The sequence below is a fragment of the Lissotriton helveticus genome, chromosome 5_1 (genome assembly GCF_964261635.1).
Source record: "Lissotriton helveticus chromosome 5_1, aLisHel1.1, whole genome shotgun sequence".
Taxonomy (NCBI): Eukaryota; Metazoa; Chordata; class Amphibia; order Caudata; family Salamandridae; genus Lissotriton; species Lissotriton helveticus.
In genome coordinates this window covers 1995917918-1995927487 of record NC_136065.1, presented here as the reverse complement: position 1 = coordinate 1995927487, position 9570 = coordinate 1995917918, and positions in this window count along the sequence as shown.

Sequence of the window (9570 nt, the reverse complement as noted above, 5' to 3'; positions counted from 1 at the left end):
AGTCAGATCTACTCAAGGACCTCTTATCCATCTCAGACATGGAAAAGAACTCATCATTACCCCTGGCTGTTGCACAAACTAACCTCCTCCCAAAATTCAAACTCAAACAATGCAACTTGGTCCCACTTCAACACTTACAGTGAAGATTCCATATTTAAGACGCTAACCGCTCTGAAACCCTCCAATCATTTCACAGACCCGCTCCCAGCTAACTACTTAAAAGACTTCATTCCTCTGTTATTACCTCTCTGGACCAAGATCATAAATACGTCCCTCCTTCGAGGATATATTCCAGACATCCTGAAAACAGGTCAGGTGTTGCCTATCCTAAAGAAAACAGCTGACCCCTCGGAACTAAATAACTATCGTCCGATTTCTAACATACCTATGCGAGTTAAACTCCTGGAAAAATGCGTTAACATGCAGCTGAACAGTCACATTGATCAATTCAACCTGCTTAACCAATTTCAATCAGGCTTCAGAGCAGGTCATAGTACCGAATCAGCCATGACACATGTAATTAACGACGCTCTAAAAATACTGGACCAAAATGAAGCTTGTTTACTTATCCTACTCGACCTGTCGTCAGCATTGGACACCGTCAAACACGACAACCTGCTTGAACTCCTGAAACACAGACTGGGAATGTCTGGAAGTGTATGTAAATGGTTCGCCTCCTTCCTCTAAAATAGATCCCAAAGATTCAAGGTCAACCAATCTCTGTCCGAACCCCATGCCAGTCACATTAGGAGTTCCACAAGGCTCCTCCCTCTCACCGACCCTTTTCAACCTGTTTATGGAACCTCTTACCGATCTTCTCAGCCTCGCCAAGATTCACTTCCATATGTATGCAGACGACACCTAAATCTACATCAAGATCCACTCACTTGACATCAAATCACTCAACTCCACACTACAAAACAAACATGGCTGGCCGAAAAACATTTGAAACTAAACTCCCTCAAAACGGAATTCCTCTTTATCGCTCCCCCTAACAAAACTCCCACTATCCCGGATTGGCTGATACACTTAACAGCTCTCAAAGGACAACCTCTCATCGTCGACTCAGCGAAATCGCTAGGGGTAACGCTTGACAGCAACCTAAAGATGCTGAAGCATATAGGCGCCTCCACAAAAGGAGCTAACTTCCACTTGAATACGCTGCAAAAAATGAAACCCTTACTGCCAGCCTACGATTTCAAACAAGAAGTTCAAGCCCTAGTAATACCTAGAGTGGAATATGGGGCGGTAACTTTATGCGGCCTCCCAAGGTCATCGACAACCCCACTAAGAGCCACTATCAAGACTCATCACGGGTTCAAAGAGAAACTCTCACATATCACCTGACCTGAGAGCCCTCATTTGGCTACCGTTTGAAGCTAGAATTCATCTTAAAATCGCTTGTATGACGCACAAGGCTTTACACCACAATTCCCCGCACTACCTAGCTCAGAAACTGGTGCTCTCTGCGGGCATCAGAACCTCCAGGAGTGCCAAGACTCTTCTTCTACAACCACAACGATTCACCAAGAAAAAAACCTATATCCGATCATTCTCTGGTATGGCTCCTAGGATCTGGAACGCTTTGGCCACTGAAACAAGAATGAACCCATCCACTGCCTCCTTCAAAAAAGAAGTGAAAGCGATACCTCATGGCTAAATTCACGTGAACTCTGTCCTTTTACTGTATATTATAACTAACTATGTCTTTGTGCTCCATAGTTGTTGTTAGAACCGGGGTCTCTAGTTGGCAGGGGTATGCACCCTAGTCCAAGTAGGGACCACCGCTTCCGACCTGGTAGCTTGGCGCAGAGCAGCAAAGGCGTTACTTCAGAGGCAATGTGTAAAGTATTTGTGCAACACACAACGGCGATGACCCAGTAAAAACACTCACAAAAGGAACACCACACCAGTTTTGTATAAGAATAAGAATTTCTTTATCTAAAAATTATGCGAGAACCAAAAGCAGGTAAATCCAGCTCCAGGCAAGATCAATAATAAAAAGGATTCCAGTTTCCAAGCAAGATCAATAATCAAAAAGAATGAATCCAGTTCCCAGGCCTGATCAATAATAAAAAGGATTCCAGTTTCCAAGCAAGATCAATAATCAATAAGAATGAATCCAGTTCCCAGGCCTGATCAAATCACCAAAAGCTCATGTGTGCCAAGGGCTCCTGCTGGTAATGTCTTTCTCACAGTGTCCTTGGATGGCAAAAGTTCACTTGAGGTAGGTTCTTATGGTCAAAATTCACTGTGGGAAGGTTCTTAGGCCAAAGTTCCCTTGCAGCGTAATAAGTGTGCCTCTCATAGAAATGATGCTCCCAGCGTAGGAAGTGCGGCTGCCCAGGCGCTGCTGGTAATGCAAAAAAAATGCCCAAGTGCCAATTACCAAGTAATTATGCCCCCGTAGGCCGGTCAGTGAAGGACAGTTCCCAGCCAAGCACAAAGCTCACACTCCAGGTACCCGGCCAACCCGCACCCCACCCCCTCACAGCAGCCTGGTTGCACTGAGGTGTTACCTGGGGTGGTGGTTGCGGGCGCGGGTGCGAGGCTCCTCTCCCCCTGGGGCCTCGGGCTCAGCAGGTGCTGCACAGGTGGGGGTCACGGCCACACAGCGCTCCTTTAGCACAGCGCTTAACAGTGCCTCCAAGTCCGGGGCAACGACGGAGCCTCCTGCCACACAGCGCTTCGCTTCTCAGCGCTACACAGCGCGCTCCGGTCCCAGTGGCGGTGACCTCAGAGCCAGTTTCAGTTGCTTGCGCAAGAAGCAGAGGCAATCACAGAGCCTTCGGGAGGATCACGGGGCAAGCAGTGCTGATGGCAGGCACAGCGTTGCAGGGCAAATCTTGAGAGTGTTGTTGCTGTTCCAAAGGGCAGTCTTTAAAACGCTGTGGTCCAAGGACAGGTAGTTTCCTTTAGCTTAAAAAGGGTGCAGTCCCAAAAAGGCAATCTTTAAAAGGTTGAAGACTCTTTAAAATGCTGTTCAAAGAAAAGTAGTTCCTTTGGGATGTTGTGGAGACACTCTGGTGGTGATGTTGCAGTCTCCCATGCAGGGCAGGATCATCAGACAGTAGGGCAGCTCAGTAGGTTGTGGGGCAGCAGTTCCTTGGAGCAGTCAGCCTCCTTCCCAGTGGCAATCCTCTTGCGCAGCAGTCCTCACTCCAGCAGGGATTCTTCCAGGTCCAGCAGTGCAACAAGAATGTGAGGCCAGGACCCTCCCTTATATATCTTTTTAGTCTAAGGGCTAGAAAGTGGTGGAAGTCTCTGGAAGGGTCTGGGGGCAGGGGCTTCTGGAAGAGTCCAGGGTGTTCTGGTATGTTCCCTGCCTTCCCTGACCTAGCTGTCACAGTGACGAGAGACAGGCCGTTAAGGCTACAGTGGGCTGCCCGTCACAGCTCATCCCAGGGAAGAAGGTGTGAATCACCACTCCCACCTCCCAACCCAGGCAGGCTATCAGTACGCAGAGGGGAAGGGGGAGTCTGCAGCCTAATCTAAGTGTAGGCAGGAAAAGGTCCCCTTTATAAAAGTGGGATCCCTAGCGTAGTAATGCCCAAACCCTATATATCATTGGAAAGGGTTCCCCGCCCGGAGTCCAACAAGACCAAACATGATAGACTTATTAGGTCCCTGTCAGAAGTTATTCCATAAGGGGAGGTTCCCAATGTTAGCCTATTGGAGGATTAAACCTTACTGCGGTAGCAGTGGCTTGTGGCAGATATGCCAGCCTCACAAGGTTTTAGGGAAGAGCACCTGCACCTCAGCACTGTTTAGCAGTGGTGAGGCGCCCAGAGTCCTAAGTCCAACAAAATATAGGATAAAAATGGGAGGCAAAAAGGGCAAAAATGTAGGGGAGACCACCCTAAGGCTGACAGGTCTAACAGTTGTCCTTTTGTTTTTCGCGCTAGCTTATGTACATGTATAAGCTATGTTTAGCTGTTTCACCTATATCTTTGTTTGCTACATCTTGTTTTCTACATTGGACTTGTAAAGCGATCTGATACTCGCAAGGGTCTTGTTCACGCTATATAAAACCCTCAAAATAAAATAAATGTGCTGCAATGACTCTAGATTGGCAACATAAAGGAAAGCTTTGCATACTAAGACATATAACAGAATACAATAATAAATTCCTTGGTTCCAGTGAGTGTAAACATAACTTCCTGATAACGGAGGTGGGGGATTATATTTGGGTTGGACTGATCCTGTTTTTCCAGGAGTGTATTATGTGTGTGGGAAGAATGCTTATTATAAATTTTCTAAACACGGGTATGGATGTTGTTATATGGGAATAGTGTTACCTAAAATCTATCATGTGAATCAACATGATGGAATCAATTAAAAGAAACTAACATGCTTTAGAAGAGGAATAAGTGCTGCAGAAATTATTGGGGATATTTTTGGACCAATAATACCTTCAGTTGGGGTAACATTGAATTCGCACAAAATTCGAAAACTTTCAACAGTGGTAGATCGATTATCTACAGATACTGCTGGTGGATTTCTGGTATTAAATACTGAAATAGTTGCTATTAGAACTATGATTTTGCAAAATCGCCTTGCTTTAGATGTGCTTTTACAAAAAGAAGGTGGAGTCTGTTGCATGCTTAAAGTTCAGCAATGTTGCACTGATATCCCTGATAGGAGATTTGAGGGGATATATAAGTAACATACTTAATATAGGAAAAGAACTAACAGAACTAAAAGCAGATGGTTCTTGGGAGAAAAGTGGGAAAGGATTTTCTTCAGTGGGAAGTTGGTTTGCAGCACTAAGAAGTACTTTAGTGGGAAAAATACTAACACCATTAATGGCAACTGCTATTGACCTATTGATGATAGTACTAGTACTGATATATAGATATTGTAAACAGAGAAGTAACTCAAAAAATAGAGGACAGAAAAGAAAAAGAACTGAAGTAAAATTAGAGGATAGAAAATATGATTACTATGAAGTTATGAAAAACATGGAACAAGTTAGATTGAAAGAAATGAAAACAACTGCATTCTGAGGTGATATCAGATTATTATCAGATAAGATTGTGTGATTGCTTGATTCGCCATCAAAGGGGGAATTGATGGAGCGTAAATGTTCAAGGACAGTGCCTCTATCAATTCTCATCTTCATTAGAGGTTGTAACACTAATTACTGCTTTAAACATGACTAACAGCTGGACTCGAAGATGTGAGATTTCATACTGCATTGTGAAAGCATGTAAAAATTTGACAACATGGCTAAAAAATGAAATCAAGAGAGAGAGAAACACAAGAACTTATTGGTAGATGATATTCATGAAATTTGAAAAGTATATATACAATATAGAATAACGTGTGATTTAATGATGAAAATATGCTAATGTGTCATGTTATAATAAAGTTTGCATAATAAAGCACTCAAAAATATCTAAAACGCTAGAACCGAATACGACCATTAGATTGAACACATTACTGCTCATTTAGAGACTTTGGCTGTGAAAACTTGTATTGTGTGAAATGACACATAAAATAATGCTTTTGAATAGCAATGAAACATGTAAAAGCTTTAGTAGTGCACAATATTTACATATTACTCCAATGAGAAGTTATATTTAGAATTAAACGAGAAAGTCGTGAAAACAACTAATTATATATAAGTTTATTCGATCAATAGCATGATCATGTAAATCAGCAAAAATCTCATCCAATATATGAATTCATTCGGACTTAAACAAATTTTAAATAAGATAGTTTTGCTCCCTCCAACACTATAAAAACTATTAAAATTAGAAATTTCATATATGATTAAAAGAGGAGACTTTCACATTTACATCAAACTAAAATATCAGAGTTCAAGGTTTCTGAGCTCCCGTAATCCACTGGTGCTCCTAGGTCTGGGTTGCTTGCGGCCTCATTTGTCTTTCTCAGAGTCATTTCTATTATCATTTTTTACCTCGTCCACCAGGCATAAAGCAGGTATCTTGAGATTGTAAATACTAGCCAACTTGTAGTGTCGGACCTGAAGATACGTAGAGCATCAGAAAAGGCAGATGACAGGTAGGAATTATCCAAGTTCTCTTGAGATTAGCAAAGGAGGAACCAAAGATATCAAAATGTTCTAGGGTCTCAGGAGAGAAGTGACAAGATGGGCACAAAGATGTTCGAGAAGCATTTGCCCGAGTACTTATCCTAGAGTTTAACAGGAAAACTCCATACCTAAATTGGATATAAAGTGCACGTGCCTGCGGGGGTTCAATATCATCCATAAACATTTCAAAAGCAAACCATCCCTGAACATTTATAAAACTGGGGGTTAAAGTGCCATGTGCATTAACATCAGTGCATTGCAAATCAACATATTCTCAGTACCTTTTTTAAAGCAAGGGAACCCTTTTTTTTGTAATGGACTTTGGTTCTTCCCACATGAACCCTAACCCAAAGTCAGTCCTTGACCTTTTCGAACCAATCAAGGTAAACTGATTGTTTTTGTAAAATCAGGAGCTCTTCCAAAGCCTACTTACGGGGACCTTTGTACTAGTGGTCCATAGTCTTACCTAGAACAAGAGTGCCTTTAGAATAGCAAAATAATTAATGGGTTTAAGACCAAGGTCAAGTCTTAATGGCATGAGGGTTTTTTTACTGGTAAGTTGAGGATTGCCCTTAAGAACTTATTCTCAGCATGTTCTAAGTGCTTTAGACTCTCCAGCCCCCACAGCTCGGCCCCATATAAGGCTGAGCCTAGCCCTTTTGCCCCATATAAGGCTGCGCCTAGCCCTTTTGCCCTATGTAGTTCCAGATAGGGGAAGTAGGTCGAAAAGCAGAGCCCTGACCCTCCCTGATATTGCACAGCAGACATGTTGAAGGTTTAGGATGCTCTTTTCTAATTGGGGTGTGCAAGCTAGGTTATCGCTGATTCAAGGATAGTTACCTCTATCAATTTTCACCTTCATTAGAAGTTGTGACACTAATTACTGCTTTAAACATGACTAACTGGTTGACTCGAAAACGTGAGATTTCAATCTGCATCGTAAAAGCATGCAGAAAGGTTACAACATGGCTAAAAAATGAAAACATAAGCAAGAGAGAGAAACATGAAAACTTATTGATAGATAGATGATATTAATGAATTTTGAAAAATATATATACAATATAGAGTAATGTGTTATTTAATGATAATGTGCAAATGTGTCAAGTTAAAATAAGGTGTGGACTATAAAGCACTCAAAAATAGCTAAAATCTAGAACTGAAGGTGACCATTAGATTGAAAACATTACTGCTCATTTAGAGACTTTAGCTATATTTACGTATTGCTCCCATGAAACTTGATATTTAGAATTAAACGCAAAATTCGTAAATACAACTAATTGTGTGAAGAGAAATAATGATTTTAACGTGGTAATACGTTAGCAAGATTTCATGTGGGCCTCAAATGCTTTTACCTTACTTGTACGAAAAGATAGGGACATGTTGAAATGATTCCTCTACAAGCTGTGAAAACGTTTCCTGAAGCTTCTTTTCCTTAGCATTTAACAAAGGATGTGCTCATGAAACAGCAACAATTTTGACAGAAATATATCACATTTTATTGCAAACCCAGAGAGAGCACTGGGAACGGACAAACTGGTGAAAAATGGAACTCTTTCTGAGGAGGGCATGAAAATGAACTAACAAATTGACCTAATCTTCAGGATTTCTTGGTGAGGTATTGACCACCCATTGAGTGGCCCACTGTGAGTAATCAATGAAAATCCTATGAACTAATCAAGAGATACCCTTGTGGGCGTAAACTAGGAACTATTTGGGATGTAAGTGCCTCCTGGGAAAAGGATCGGAATGACAATCTTTGTTATCTTCTTGCCTGGCATGCAGTCAAACTGAACTTTGATCTTTCTGATGACTATTCCTGAACGAACATTTTTGTTACCTGCACTTTGCCGGCTGGTAAAGTTGAGCAGGGCATAACATTTCGGTTGAAGGGTTAAATGACTCCTCCTGTTGCACACTGGCTTTCAGTTTCTCCCTGACATTTCCTGAACCCTACTGATTCCAGACTTAATCAGCAACCAATCTTGGTTTGTATGATTCTATGCTCGTAACATGAAATGTATTTCTTTGTGTTCTCGCTCTCTCTCTTTAAGTGTATTGCAATGTATCTCTGAAATCAGTGATGTGTTGATGATTACCTGTACTAATGATAAAAGATATTAAATCTGAACTAAATGTATTTTCATGTTTGGCCATTCAAACTGAGGTTTAGATAAAGATCACAATTGATTTGATTCTCTTCGTGTTTGTCGTTTCTTGGAGGAGTGGGATTTCCTTGGCCTTAAGAATGTGGAATTAACAATATCTGTGTTTAGATGTTTGAAGTGTTTGGTAGATTTGTTTGGCAATTCTTTTCCAGGTCCTCATAAAGGAGTTACCGTTCATCTTAAATATCTAAGTCTCTATTAGCTCACCTAAAACATTCATCGGAGGACCCATAGTGAATAAAATGATATATGGTGTTTTGAAAAAAAGTTATGGGTCAATTCTGTTTGTATTATAATGTTTTGTAGGTAGCTGAGGTGAATAAAGTAGAAAAGAAATTTTTATTTTGCTTTCGGTTGCAACACCATCCCATAGCTAATGATTAATTTAGCCGCCTGCAGCCCATCTTGGATCAACTGGGTAAGCGCGCTCCGGGTGTTGTCTGGGAGCGATGGCAACAGACATGTAAAGGAATCCCACAATCTACGGGAAAGTTGTCCAAGACTGCATGTTGTATTAATGGAAAGCAAAGCAGAACTTGCGAAGAAGAAGGTATGCCTGTCACAAGTGTCCGGTTTCCTGGAACCGCTGTCTGATGGAACATGAGGAAGATAGTCAATATCCAGCACGGCCGAAGCAGCCTGTACCACCAAACTATGGGGAGTAGAGTGCCGGATGAGAAAGGCCAATCACCAGGGGCCAGACGGTGTCTGTTCCACTGGGTTTCCGGTTTTAGGTTTAGCCCATCTCCCAACAAAATTTCATATATAGGCGTCACTACAGGGAAGCACCGGCTCCACCCCTGTTGGGCAGTGATGGAGAACACTAATTAGGGGATCAGTAGATTCTGCTACAAAAGGAAAAGGTCAATTGAAAGTCAGACCAACTAGTCATAGCAGATCAGCTAAAGAGGAGTGCACCTCCATAGCAAGACCAAGAGGGGAGAGAAGGCCAGAGGTTGGGGAAGACTCTAATCTACTAGCTCCACCCAGTTGAGTTAGCCTGCTATCCTCCACAGGAGGCTGAGCAGCATGAGAAAGGAAGGTGCGGAAATCCCAACTTGTTCCTATCACCTCCTAAACAGTGTTCCCCCACAGGAAAAAGATTGGAAGGGTCCACAGAAAGCAGAAGAAGGGTATCTGAGATAGGCGGCACCATTTGCTCTGCACTCAATGTCGACTTTCAGGAAGGGGGAGTGGCTTGGGGTCTATTGGCAGAGTCGGCTGATCAGATACAAGCACAGAATGTGGGAACCCGAAAGGGCTGTGCATCGGGGGACAAGAATGAGTCAACCATCGAAACCAAGGGCCTAACTGAAGCAGAGGGCCAACTTGCCTGTGTGGATGCAG